Source organism: Oncorhynchus masou, chromosome 15 (genome assembly GCF_036934945.1).
Source record: "Oncorhynchus masou masou isolate Uvic2021 chromosome 15, UVic_Omas_1.1, whole genome shotgun sequence".
Lineage (NCBI taxonomy): Eukaryota > Metazoa > Chordata > Actinopteri > Salmoniformes > Salmonidae > Oncorhynchus > Oncorhynchus masou.
The window spans coordinates 41,773,987-41,786,096 of NC_088226.1; positions in this window are offsets into that span (position 1 = coordinate 41,773,987).

The window sequence follows — 12,110 nt, forward strand, 5'->3', positions numbered from 1 at the left end:
CATGTAAAGTGTTGGTCAATGTTTCATGAGCTGGAATAAAATATCTCAGAAACGTTCCATACGCACAAAAAACGTATTTCTCTCAAATGTTGAGCACAAATTTGTTTACATCCCTGTTAGTGAGCATTTCTCCTTTGTCAAGATAATTCATCCACCTGACAGGTGTGGCAAATCAAGAAGCACATTTAACAGCATGATCATTACACAGGTGCACCTTGTGATGGGGACAAAAAAGGCCACTCCAAAATGTGCAGTTTTGTCACACAACACAATGCCACAGATGTCTCAAGTTGAGGGAGCATGCAATTGGCATGATGAAGGACTGTCCACCAGAGCTGTTGCCAGAGAACTTTGATTTGATTTGATTACTTGAGGGCAAAGGGCTGGGTGCTGCTGTGTGCAACACTCACAACCAGATTTATGATTCATGATTTTATGAGGATCCCCATTAGCTGACGCCAATAGCTGACACAATGAAAAAGACAGACAAAAATACATTACAATTTACATAATTTTTTAAATGTAAGATAGACATTACAGACATATAAAACAATTATAATAAAGAAATACAATTAAAAACACAAATTTACGTACATTGAGAAAAAATAAACAATACAAATACTGAGCCTGCAGGACTTGTTTGGTTTACTGTGGTGTTAAAAATGCCGAGCATCTCTTTATTACAGACATACCTCTCTCTCCCAATCTTTACAACAACTGATTCAACATTCCTTGACCATGACAATTAAACATTTAATTTCCTCAACAGTCAGAGACCAGATTCAGAGGTCTAAAACTTAGGGAATGATTTGTACCAAATACAATGCTCTTAGTTTTAGACACTATGTTCAGGACTGGATTATTACTAGCCACCCTTTCCAAAACTGACTGCAACTCTTTGTTTAAGGCTGCAGTGATTTCACTAGCTGTGATGCTGAAGTGTATAATGTTGAATCATCAGCGTACATAGACACACAGGTTTTGTTTAAGGCTAGTGGTAGATCATTAGTAAAAATAGAGAAGAGTAAAAGGACCATGACAGCTGCCTTGCGGAATACCACACTTTACATTAGAGAAGCTTCCATTAAATAATCAAATCTGTGTTATATTGGATGATATGGTAGAGGATGTAAAGCCATAACACATTTTCCCAATGATAGATTATGTTAAATAATAAAGGCTGCAGTAAATCTAGTCAACTCAATGACACGTGTTCAGTTGTAGTTATTTAGAGAGGCTTTAAATCTAATCATACCTTGTATCTCCTTGAAGAAAGTACTGAACAGTACTAGTATGTACAGTATTAGTGTGCCCAAAATATACCCCAATACCATATTTAGTGCACTACCTTTAACCAGAGGCCTATGGTTCCTGGTCAAATGTAGTGTACTAAATATGGAATAGGGTGACATTTGGGATGCAGATTTAGAGTCGTCCTGTACTCTGATTTGCAGCTGGGTGTCTTTGTGCATTATGTTTTTGTACTGGATGGACTCGGACGCTCCACACCTGGTCAGACCACCTAAGGACATGGGCCACAAGGACACAGTAAAATGCGCACCTGGCACAACTAGGCTGGCAACAGAGGTGGCCACCACCACCAGACCACACATACAGTACACCTCTGAGCTGGCAGTGTAATTTCCCTGTGGCTTTGGCACAAGCTGAAAGCTGTTGTCCTTGGCCTTGCTATGCATCAATAGCAGTAAATAAGTAAAGGAAGGAAGTTTGGCACAAGCCGTGCTGATTGGCTTTCCTCTAGGAACAGCCTGTATGCGTCCCAAATTGCACCTTATTCCATATTTAGTGCACTACTCTGACTAGAGCCCTTTGGCTCTATGGCACCCTATTCACTATATAGTACACTGCTTTTGACCAGGGCCCTTTTACCCTATATACATGTGGCACACTACTTTTGACTAGAGCCCTATGGGGCCTGGTCAAAATAAGTGCACTATATGGAATAGGGTGCCATTTGGGACACAGACCCTGACGGACAGAGGAGGTACCTTCCAGGCCTCGGATGTATCTCCAGGCCCCGAAATAACTCTGTCCTCCGTTCCCCTGTCGTCAGTGCTGGAGGGACTTAGTCAAGGGATTCACAGATTCTCACTGACAAATAAATAGCCAGTCAACAGGACCACCCCCCTTCTCTACTCTCCCATCCAGGAAAAGGCAGCCAAGACTCAGGGATTGGGAATGTCTGTCTGTAGGAATGCCATAGCTAGCATCCCATCCTGCTCCCCAGCCACCTCTCTGGACCTGAGATTGGAGTCTTTAGTAATGCCAATTAAATCCATGTAAGTATATACCACAACACACTGCACCATTGATACTAATGACCTTCGTATTTATAGACTGCTCTGAGACCACAGAGGCACTGCTTTCCTGTGGCTGTAGTGTACACAGGTGGGTTCTCGCCACACCAGAAGAAGCAGAGGTCAAACAAACAGCAAGCTCTGAACTGTGGTGTGAAACTATAATCAAATGGTTGAGATATTTAAGGCCTCGTTTGTGAAATTATGGTTATTACTATGATTACTTGTAGGTATTACCAATTACTATATTGCTAAATACACTCTGAAATTTACACTGCATTTATTCAGTGATTGGGGGATGATTGTAAGAGAGACTTGGCGGGGCTGAGAGAATGATTTATTATCTTTTATAAACTGGGTGGTTCGAGCCCCGAATGCTGATTGGCTGACAGCCGTGGTATATTAGGCCGTATACCGCAGGTATGACAAAACAGTTATTTGTAATGCTCTAATTATATTGGTAACCAGTTTATAATAGCAATATGGCAGCTCAGGGGTTTGTGATATATGGCCAATATACCACGGCTAAGGGCTGTGTCTATAAGAACAGCCCTTAGCCATTGGCCATATGCCACACCCCCTCAGGCGAGAACAGGAGAAAAAGAAGGTCCATTATGTGTCTTCTCCACTACTACACTGCCTAGCAACAAGATGGCCTGGCTTCACGCCTGGGCCTAAATATGTGCCTGTTGCCAGATACTACAATGAGCTCTGAGGCCTCATGGGACATTACATTCCCACAGGGACAATGCAGATGTGTTATCAGTGGGACTAGACGCACCAGAGTCAGACACTGTATTACTGACTGCTCGTGACGTGTAAAATAGTGGAAGCAAAAATAGGGTCCGGGAGATTTCTGACAAGTTTAACTGCACTCTCGTGTGCTAATCTCACACAGCCTGACGCTATCTGGGACTGGGAGACAGACTGTCCAAGACGAGAGCAGGCAGTTTGTCAGGTGTGCAGAGAAAGACAGGTTCCCAAACATAGTAGGACTATTGATAACTCCATGACGACCAAAGCAACAAGAACAACAGTCAAGCAGGGTTTGAGCATTAATTGTAGCAGTCAACATTGGTAAGTAATAATGTTTATGACAGATTTACAGTGCAGTTATTTGTGGTTCAAACTGACTTGGACGCCTAAGGTGTATAGTCAGCCAAGATGAAAGGCGATACGCAACAAAATGAATGCCTTTGGCGTCCCTTTGTTATATTAAGTAGAAATTGTGCACAAATATAGAATTTTAAAAGCCTATTATATTATAATATAATAGGCTATAATAAAATATAATATTATAAGTGCCCTTTAACATTGACCACAAACTTTCAGTAAATCAGATTTATTTTGTACGAATTAACACTTGCTAAAGTGCTCAAATTCAGCATTTTGACATGTCCCTCTGTGCATCCTCTGTGACTTCTAGGAAGATTTTAACCCACGTAACCCCACATTTCTTCCCATTTTACCATAATTGTAAAGCCCTAATGATTTTGTTGCTTTAACCAAGTCCTTTCTTCTGAAGATTATTGTTTATTTAATGTGATTAGAGACTAATTTTAAGGTAAAAAAATAACCTGTCCCTCATTTTAAGGTCAACCCTGTTGAACTAAACCCTTTTTTCAAAAGAAACATTTAATCTAATAGTCTAATCATAGTGTTGTAAAAGCAGGTGAGCTGGTTCTAGTCTTTTTGGCTTGTGTAACGGTCGTCGTCGTCGGTGGAAGAAGAAGAGGACCGAGGTGCAGCGTGGTATGTGTCCATATCTTTTAATAAAGAACTTGAACACTGAACAAAACAATAAACCGACAACCGAAAACAGTTCTGGCTGGTGCAGACACACAGCAGAAAACAGAAAACAATCACCCACCCATAATAGAAAACAGGCTACCTAAATATGGTTCTCAATCAGGGACAACGATAGACAGCTGCCTCTGATTGAGAACCATACCAGGCCAAACACAGAAATAGCAAATCTGTCACGCCCTGGTCGAAGTATTTTGTGTTTGTCTTCATTTATTTGGTCAGGCCAGGGTGTGGCATGGGTTTTTGTATGTGGTGTGTTTGTATTGGGATTGTAGCTTAGTGGGGTGTTCTAGTTATGTCTATGGCTGTCTGAAGTGGTTCTCAATCAGAGGCAGGTGTTTATCGTTGTCTCTGATTGGGAACCATATTTAGGCAGCCATATTCTTTGAGTGTTTCGTGGGTGATTGTCCTTAGTGTCCTGATGTCCTTGTTCTGTGTTTATTTACACCAGTATAGGCTGTTTCGGTTTTCGTTACGTTCTTTGTTTTGTAGTGGTTGTAATTGATTTGTGTTTTACGTTTGTTTATTAAACATGGATCGCAATCTACACGCCGCATTTTGGTCCGACTCTCCTTCCCACCTAGAAAGCCGTAACATAATCACCCACCACAACAGGACCAAACGACGTGTCAACAGGCAGGAGCAGCAGGAGAAGCAACAGCGGCAGCAGGAGATACGAAATAAGGATTTCTGGACTTGGGAGGAAATCCTAAACGGAGAAGGACCCTGGGCAAAGCCTGGAGAATATCGCCGCTCCAAGGAAGAACTGGAGGCGGCGAAAGCGGAGAGGCGCTGGAATCAGGAGAATCAACAGAGGCAGCAGCAGCAGCAACAGCAACAGAAGCAGCAGCAGCAGTGGGAGAGGCTGCATTACTTGGAGAAATGGAGAAACTTGGGAGGAGATCCTTGACAGAGAAGGACCCTGGGAACAGCCTGGAGAATATCGCCGCCCCAAGGAAGAACTGGCGAAAGCGGAGAGGCGCCGGTATGAAGAGGCAGCACGGCGACGCGGATGGAAGCCCGAGAGTCAGCCCCAAAAATTTCTTGGGGGGGCCTCAGGGAGAGTGTGGCAGAGTCAGGAGTCAGACCTGAGCCAACTCCCCCTGTTTATTGTGAGGAGCCAAGGAGGAGACCAGAACCAGAGCCGGTGTTGGAGGTGAGCGAAGCAGAGACTGTGAAGGAGTTAAATGGGGAAATTGGAGGAGAGAGAAATGAGGGAGTTGCTGTGTTGGTGCTTTAAGCATGGAATTCGCCCGATGGAGCGTATCAGGGATTTGATGGCACCTGGGTCAGCGCTACATACTCGTCCTGAGGTGCGTGTTAGTCGGCTGGTGAAGATTGTGCCAGCCTCACGCACCAGGCCTCCTGTGCACCTCGCTAGCCTTGCACTTCCTGTGCCAGCCCTGCTCACAAGATCTCCAGTACGCCTTCACCGTCTAGCCCATCCTGTGCCACCTCCACCCACCAGTCCTCCGGTGGCAGCTCACCGCAACAGGCTTCCTGCGCGTGTCCTCGGCCCAATACCACCAGTGCCAGCACCACGCATCAGGCCTACAGTGCGCCTCGCCTCTCCAGCGCTGCCGGAGTCTCCCGCCTGTCCAGCGCTGCCAGAACCTTCCTCCTCTCCTGCGCTGCCGGAGTCTCCCACCTGTTCAGCGCTGCCCAGAGCCTTCCTCCTCTCCTGCGCTGCCAGAGTCTCCCGCCTGTTCAGCGCAGACAGAGCTGCCAGCCTGCATGTAGCAGCCAGAGCTGCCAGTCTGCATGGAGCAGTCAGAGCTGTCGGTCTGCATGGAGCAGCCAGAGCTGCCAGTATGCATGGAGCAGCTAGAGCTGTCAGTCTGCAAGGAGCTGTCAGTCTAAATGGAGCAGCCAGAGCTGCCGGTCTGCATGGAGCAGCCAGTCTGCAAGGAGCTGCCAGTCTGCAAGGAGCTGCCAGTCTGCATGGAGCTGCCAGAGCTGCCAGTTTGCAAGAAGCCGCCAGAGCTACCAATCTGCAAGAAGCTGCCAGAGCTGCCAGTCTGCATGGAGCAGCCAGAGCCGTCAGTCAGTATGGAGCAGCCAGATCCGCCAGTCAGCATGGAGCAGCCAGATCCGTCAGTCTGCCAGGATCCGCCAGTCAGCCAGACTCTTCCAGATCCGCCAGTCAGCCAGACTCTTCCAGATCCGCCAGTCAGCCAGACTCTTCCAGATCCGCCAGTCAGCCAGACTCTTCCAGATCCGCCAGTCAGCCAGACTCTTCCAGATCCGCCAGTCAGCCAGACTCTTCCAGATCCGCCAGTCAGCCAGGATCCGCCAGTCAGCCAGGATCTGCCAGTCAGCCAGACTCTTCCAGATCCGCCAGTCAGCCAGACTCTTCCAGATCCGCCAGTCAGCCAGACTCTTCCAGATCCGCCAGTCAGCCAGACTCTTCCAGATCCGCCAGTCAGCCAGACTCTTCCAGATCCGCCAGTCAGCCAGACTCTTCCAGATCCGCCAGTCAGCCAGACTCTTCCAGATCCGCCAGTCAGCCAGACTTCCAGATCCGCCAGTTAGCCAGGATCTGCCAGAACCGCCAGCCAGCCAGGATCTGCCAGATCCAACTACCTGCCTGAGCTTCCTCTCAGTGCCGAGCTTCCTCTCAGTGCCGAGCTTCCTCTCAGTGCCGAGATTCCTCTCAGTGCCGAGATTCCGCTCAGTGCCGAGCTGTCCCTCAGTCCCGAGCTGTCCCTCAGTCCCGAGCTGTCCCTCAGGACTATCCAAGGATGCGAGGAGGGGTGACTAAGACTTTGATAGAGTGGGGTCCACGTCCAGCTGCCTCTGATTGAGAACCATACCAGGCCAAACACAGAAATAGCAAATCTGTCACGCCCTGGTCGAAGTATTTTGTGTTTGTCTTCATTTATTTGGTCAGGCCAGGGTGTGGCATGGGTTTTTGTATGTGGTGTGTTTGTATTGGGATTGTAGCTTAGTGGGGTGTTCTAGTTAAGTCTATGGCTGTCTGAAGTGGTTCTCAATCAGAGGCAGGTGTTTATCGTTGTCTCTGATTGGGAACCATATTTAGGCAGCCATATTCTTTGAGTGTTTCGTGGGTGATTGTCCTTAGTGTCCTGATGTCCTTGTTCTGTGTTTATTTACACCAGTATAGGCTGTTTCGGTTTGTTACGTTCTTTGTTTTGTAGTGTTTGGAATTGATTTGTGTTTTACGTTTGTTTATTAAACATGGATCGCAATCTACACGCCGCATTTTGGTCCGACTCTCCTTCCCACCTCGAAAGCCGTAACAAAATCATGGAAAAACTAACAGACAACCCACCCAACTCACACCCTAACCATACTAAAACAAAGACAGTTCTTTTGTTATAAGGTCAGAACGTGACAGCTTGTGTTTTGTGGTGGAAAACTGTGCAGGACGAGCATAACATGTCAACCCTTTTACCCATAGATAGAAAGGCTAGAAATGTTATCACAATTATATTTTTTTTTTGAAGCTCTCATTCAATTGTCCTTCCCTGTTGCACAAAAACAAGCTTCCATTCACCATCACAAGGGGAATTATGGCTGATTTAAGATTAAATCTTATGGTCAACCCTGTTACTTTATTTGGCACTTAATAGGCACTTAGTTATTTTAAAAAATCTAACCTCGAAATGGTAAAATGTTTTTTTAATTTAGTTAATTTAGAACATGTGGCAGAATGTTAACATTTTGTGAAATAAATATATATATTTCAGAAGGTTACACTACTCAAAAGGCACCTAATTGGTGGAACGACCCACCTCTGTCCCAAATGGCATTCTATTCCCTATTTAGTGCACTACTTTTCAGGTCAAAAGTAATGCACTATATAGGGAATATGGTGCTATTTGGAACATAGCCTGGGTGTTTTATTTACAGTCTACTCAACAGGATAGAAGGCTTCTTTGCCACTGAGTCACTTGCTACAGGTTTCACTCTTGGCTCCAGAGAATAAGTCTCCTCTGTTCTCCCACTGAGCTCTGCAGAGCCAAGTAGCGAATTAGGTGTGCGGGTAGTATCAAATGCAGGACAATAACGTCTCAGTCTTTTCTCACCCTTTCCTCTCTCTCTTTCCACCTGCCTTGCTTTGCCTTTCTGTATTGCAGCAGAGGTGAGCGGTGTGTGGCCATCCCACACAACACAGCCAGAAAGTGATCAAAGCTTTGTGAGTAAGATGTCTTTGATGTAAGATTTCCTAAGATACAGCAGCAGTCCATCAATGGCTTCCAATGCATGTACACCCTGCAGCAAGAGGGAAGGTGAGCAATGTCCATGGATTAAGGCTTGCTCTGAGTGGATTTACTCTCCATATAGTACATCTGTGAGCCAGTCAATAGAGGGTTGCATGCAAAAGGCAAGAGCCAGGTGCGGTTACACATTGACATACATGTGCATAATTTCCTTTCAGGAAGCACACTGTAGATTTTATCCTGATTCAATGTATTTGTTTTCATTCGATCATGATCAGTGTCTGCTCAAAACTGCGGCCATTTGTAGCCTAGCTGTAAATATGAGATAACCTCTGCATATGCACTTCTTTCAGCAGGCAACAAGGTGGCATGTAAGAGAGAGGGGTAGAGAGTCTGTCTGGCACAGTGTGTATGACCAGATGCAACATCAATGAAACGCTCCACCGTTTGGTTCTATTAGTAGATGCACGCACGTGCGCACAAGCACACACACACACACACACACACACACACACACACAGTGGAGGACAAAGGGGGAGGAGAAATGTCATGCAAACTAAACCTGTTGCATGCCTTCCATTTACTTTGAAGCAGCGTAATGAAAAGGGCCTTGCACGCAACAGTCCCTCCAGCTCCATTAGAGGCTTTTCATCTCCGCTGAGACCAACCCAAATGCTTACTTTAGAACAATCAGGACAATGAAGCAAATAAGACAGGTTCTCATCCTCTACTCTACGCAGCAATAGAAAATCTCACAAGCTGGTAAGGGTGGTGGTGAGGGACACTCATTTTCACGTGCCAAGCCATGTCGCTTACTTGCTTGAACGTCATTCTGCATACTTTCCTAGCCGCTACAATTCATAGACACACTCTAGCTGTCATCTTGTAGAATAACCCACCCACCCCCCCCCCAAAAAAAGAAGACTGCACAAAGTGTGGTTGTTTTTTTTCTTGCAGAGAGAGAAAGAAACACCCTCAAGACATGGTTCAGAATTACAGATAAGATCATGAAACTTTAGTCACACTGTCTGCTCTGGCACGTCTTAACACTCAGCCTGTTTTTATTCTTATGTCTTATTCACAGCCAAAAATGTCAAGCCAAATGACAGCAACTGCAGAGAAGTGTTTGACTGTCTCTCATCCTTTTGTCAACTTGCCCTAATCATGTGTTCTGGCATTGGCTTTATGAAAGATGAAAGTGTGGGGTCTGAGCCAGGGCTGAGGAGGGGGGGGCTGAGGGGAGGTCAGAGCTCATCTTTGTGTGTGGCAGGTTATCGGAAGTCAGGTGGCTAGTAACAAAAACAAACGTTGTGTGTGTTCGTGTTCAGGTAGCTATGACAAATACTGCACATCTTGAACAGAGTCCCGGATTGGCTGAAGCTCTACTGATCTAACACCCAATGCCGAACCTCAATTTCCAGCTTTCTCACATTCCTTCTGAATCAACCTTCCAATATCCGAGTGATGAACAAAGATTTGGAAGTGAAAGAAATACCTAACCATACCAGTCAGTCATCCTAAGCCAACAAAAATCTGAGCTTTCGTGTCTGACACTTCCTGACACCTAAAGTGACACAGAACAAGCTCACAGGATCTTAATAGCTCTTCTCAAGTGACAAGTTGTCATGTAACTTTCAAAATCGTGTAACTCTGTAACAACCACGCCATTATGAAGCAGCTGTGATGAGATCATGTCACTATCACTTCTTCTAATACGAACAGTGAGTATCTCAATCCAAAAAATGACTTAAACAGTGAGGTGATGCTAGCCTGGTCCCAGATCTATTTGTTCGGTGATGTCATACAATGACCATAAGAGTTCTGTGACCAGGCTAAGATGCTGCTGCTTGTGGATGTTTCTTTAATTCATTTTTTTATTCTCTTCCCAGCAGTGATAAACACTGTTGTTCAGTAAGAGGAAATCCATGTTTGTGTGTGTCCATGCAAGCAGGGCAGTAAGTGTTGGTAACTGCTTACTGTGTCTGACTGTGTGTTACTTTGCTAGACCAGACTAAGGCCACTGTTTCCTATTGAGTAAGAGAGTTGAAAGGGCTGAGGCCTCTCCATACTACTGGTCTGATACAACGGACTGTGAAAACCTGCCTTGGCTGGCTTGCTTTCTCCACCCTCTCAGAATAGGAGAGAAGATCTTGCATGACTGCTCAGCACACAAAGCTGTCTGGAAGTTAGAGTAGTTGGACTGTATATGCTAAAATCCCACAGAGGAGTAAGAAATTAGCTAAGCGGAACCCCTCTTCACACTCACATGCATGCGTGTGCCCGCACCTATAGTACCAGTCGTTAGATATTACTGCAGTTGGAGCTAGAATCACAAGCATTTCTCTACACCCGCAATAACATCTGTTAAACACGTGTATGTGACAAATAAAAGTTTATTAGATTTGAGTCACAAGTTTTTAAACACTTACTCAATTGCAGTATTTTTCTTTATTTTTACTATTTTCTACATCTTAGAATAATAGTGAAGACATCTAAACATTGAAATAACACATGTGGAATCAGGTAGTAACCAAAAAAGTATTAAATAAATAAAAATTTCATATTTGAGATTCTTCAAAATAGCCACCCTTTGCCTCGATGACAGCTTTGCACACTCTAGGCATTCTCACAATTAGCTTCACCTGGAATGCTTTTTTTTAATACATGTTATTATTTAATTTTGGGATATGTATTATTTACATTATGAATTTTATATTAGAATATTTCATATTAAAATATATGCAATAACAATGAATTAAGATTTTCATTTGATGAACAGGAATGACATTTACTCTTATGGGTGGCCTAAAATAATTAGCTCAAACCACGCCCCTAATAGGCCACGCCTGCTGAAAATAACTCATGGATTACATTAAAAAAAGAGCCAGCTGCTGGGTCAACCCAACTGATGTTTAACAAAAAAATAACTGATGGTTAAATTAACCTGTTTGTATAACCCAACATGTTTGGTTATCCATGCAACCCAACTGGCTGGGTCAAAATAACCCAGCGTGTTCAACTTCTGTCCAATATTTACCCAGCGCTACGTTGCAAACAACCAAATTGGGTTATTTTCAATCCAGCATTATTTTTAGTGTGGGTCTCACTGACCGACGGGCAACGGCTCGCCTGTGTCTAGACAGAGCAGAGTGCCCCGACTGCAGTACTAGCTCACTGGATAGGAATCCAGCTAACCCACAACCCCTCATTGTTATACTACTACCTTGTGCTGTTTCTCTCACGCTGGCTGCACCAGACAGTTAGTTAATTCACAGTCCTTATGCTACAAAAGGTCTCTCTCTTACTCTACAACACCTTAATGCAACACTCTAGCTGGCAATACCACATATTTCTTATTAACTTGATTGGACTATTTTGCTGAACAACACAATTCTGTCAGCATTATGAGAAAATATAACTTTTCAGTTCTCGTGTAAAAAGGAAGTATTGTTGAGTATCTGCAGCAAAGCAGACAACACATTCTCACCCGTTTGAATGCTCACTGAGAGTATACCACACTGCATGTGGGCATACGAGTACTTATGAGATAACAATATTCAATAGTACAAGTCTCTTCTCTCGAGACGGTTCCACTAACAGATACTGAGTGTCTCTTTTGTTCCTCCCATTCCATAACAAAAAACATTGGTGTACATCATGTGCAAAGTTCAACCCCTAGGTGTAGTCCCTTCAAGGTAACTTGCGGAGAGCATTTCCTCTATTTACCTCTCGACATTCCTCACTCTCAGAGCGGGAAATAAAGGGCACGCTGTGTATATCACAATTTCCAAGGTACATGCAC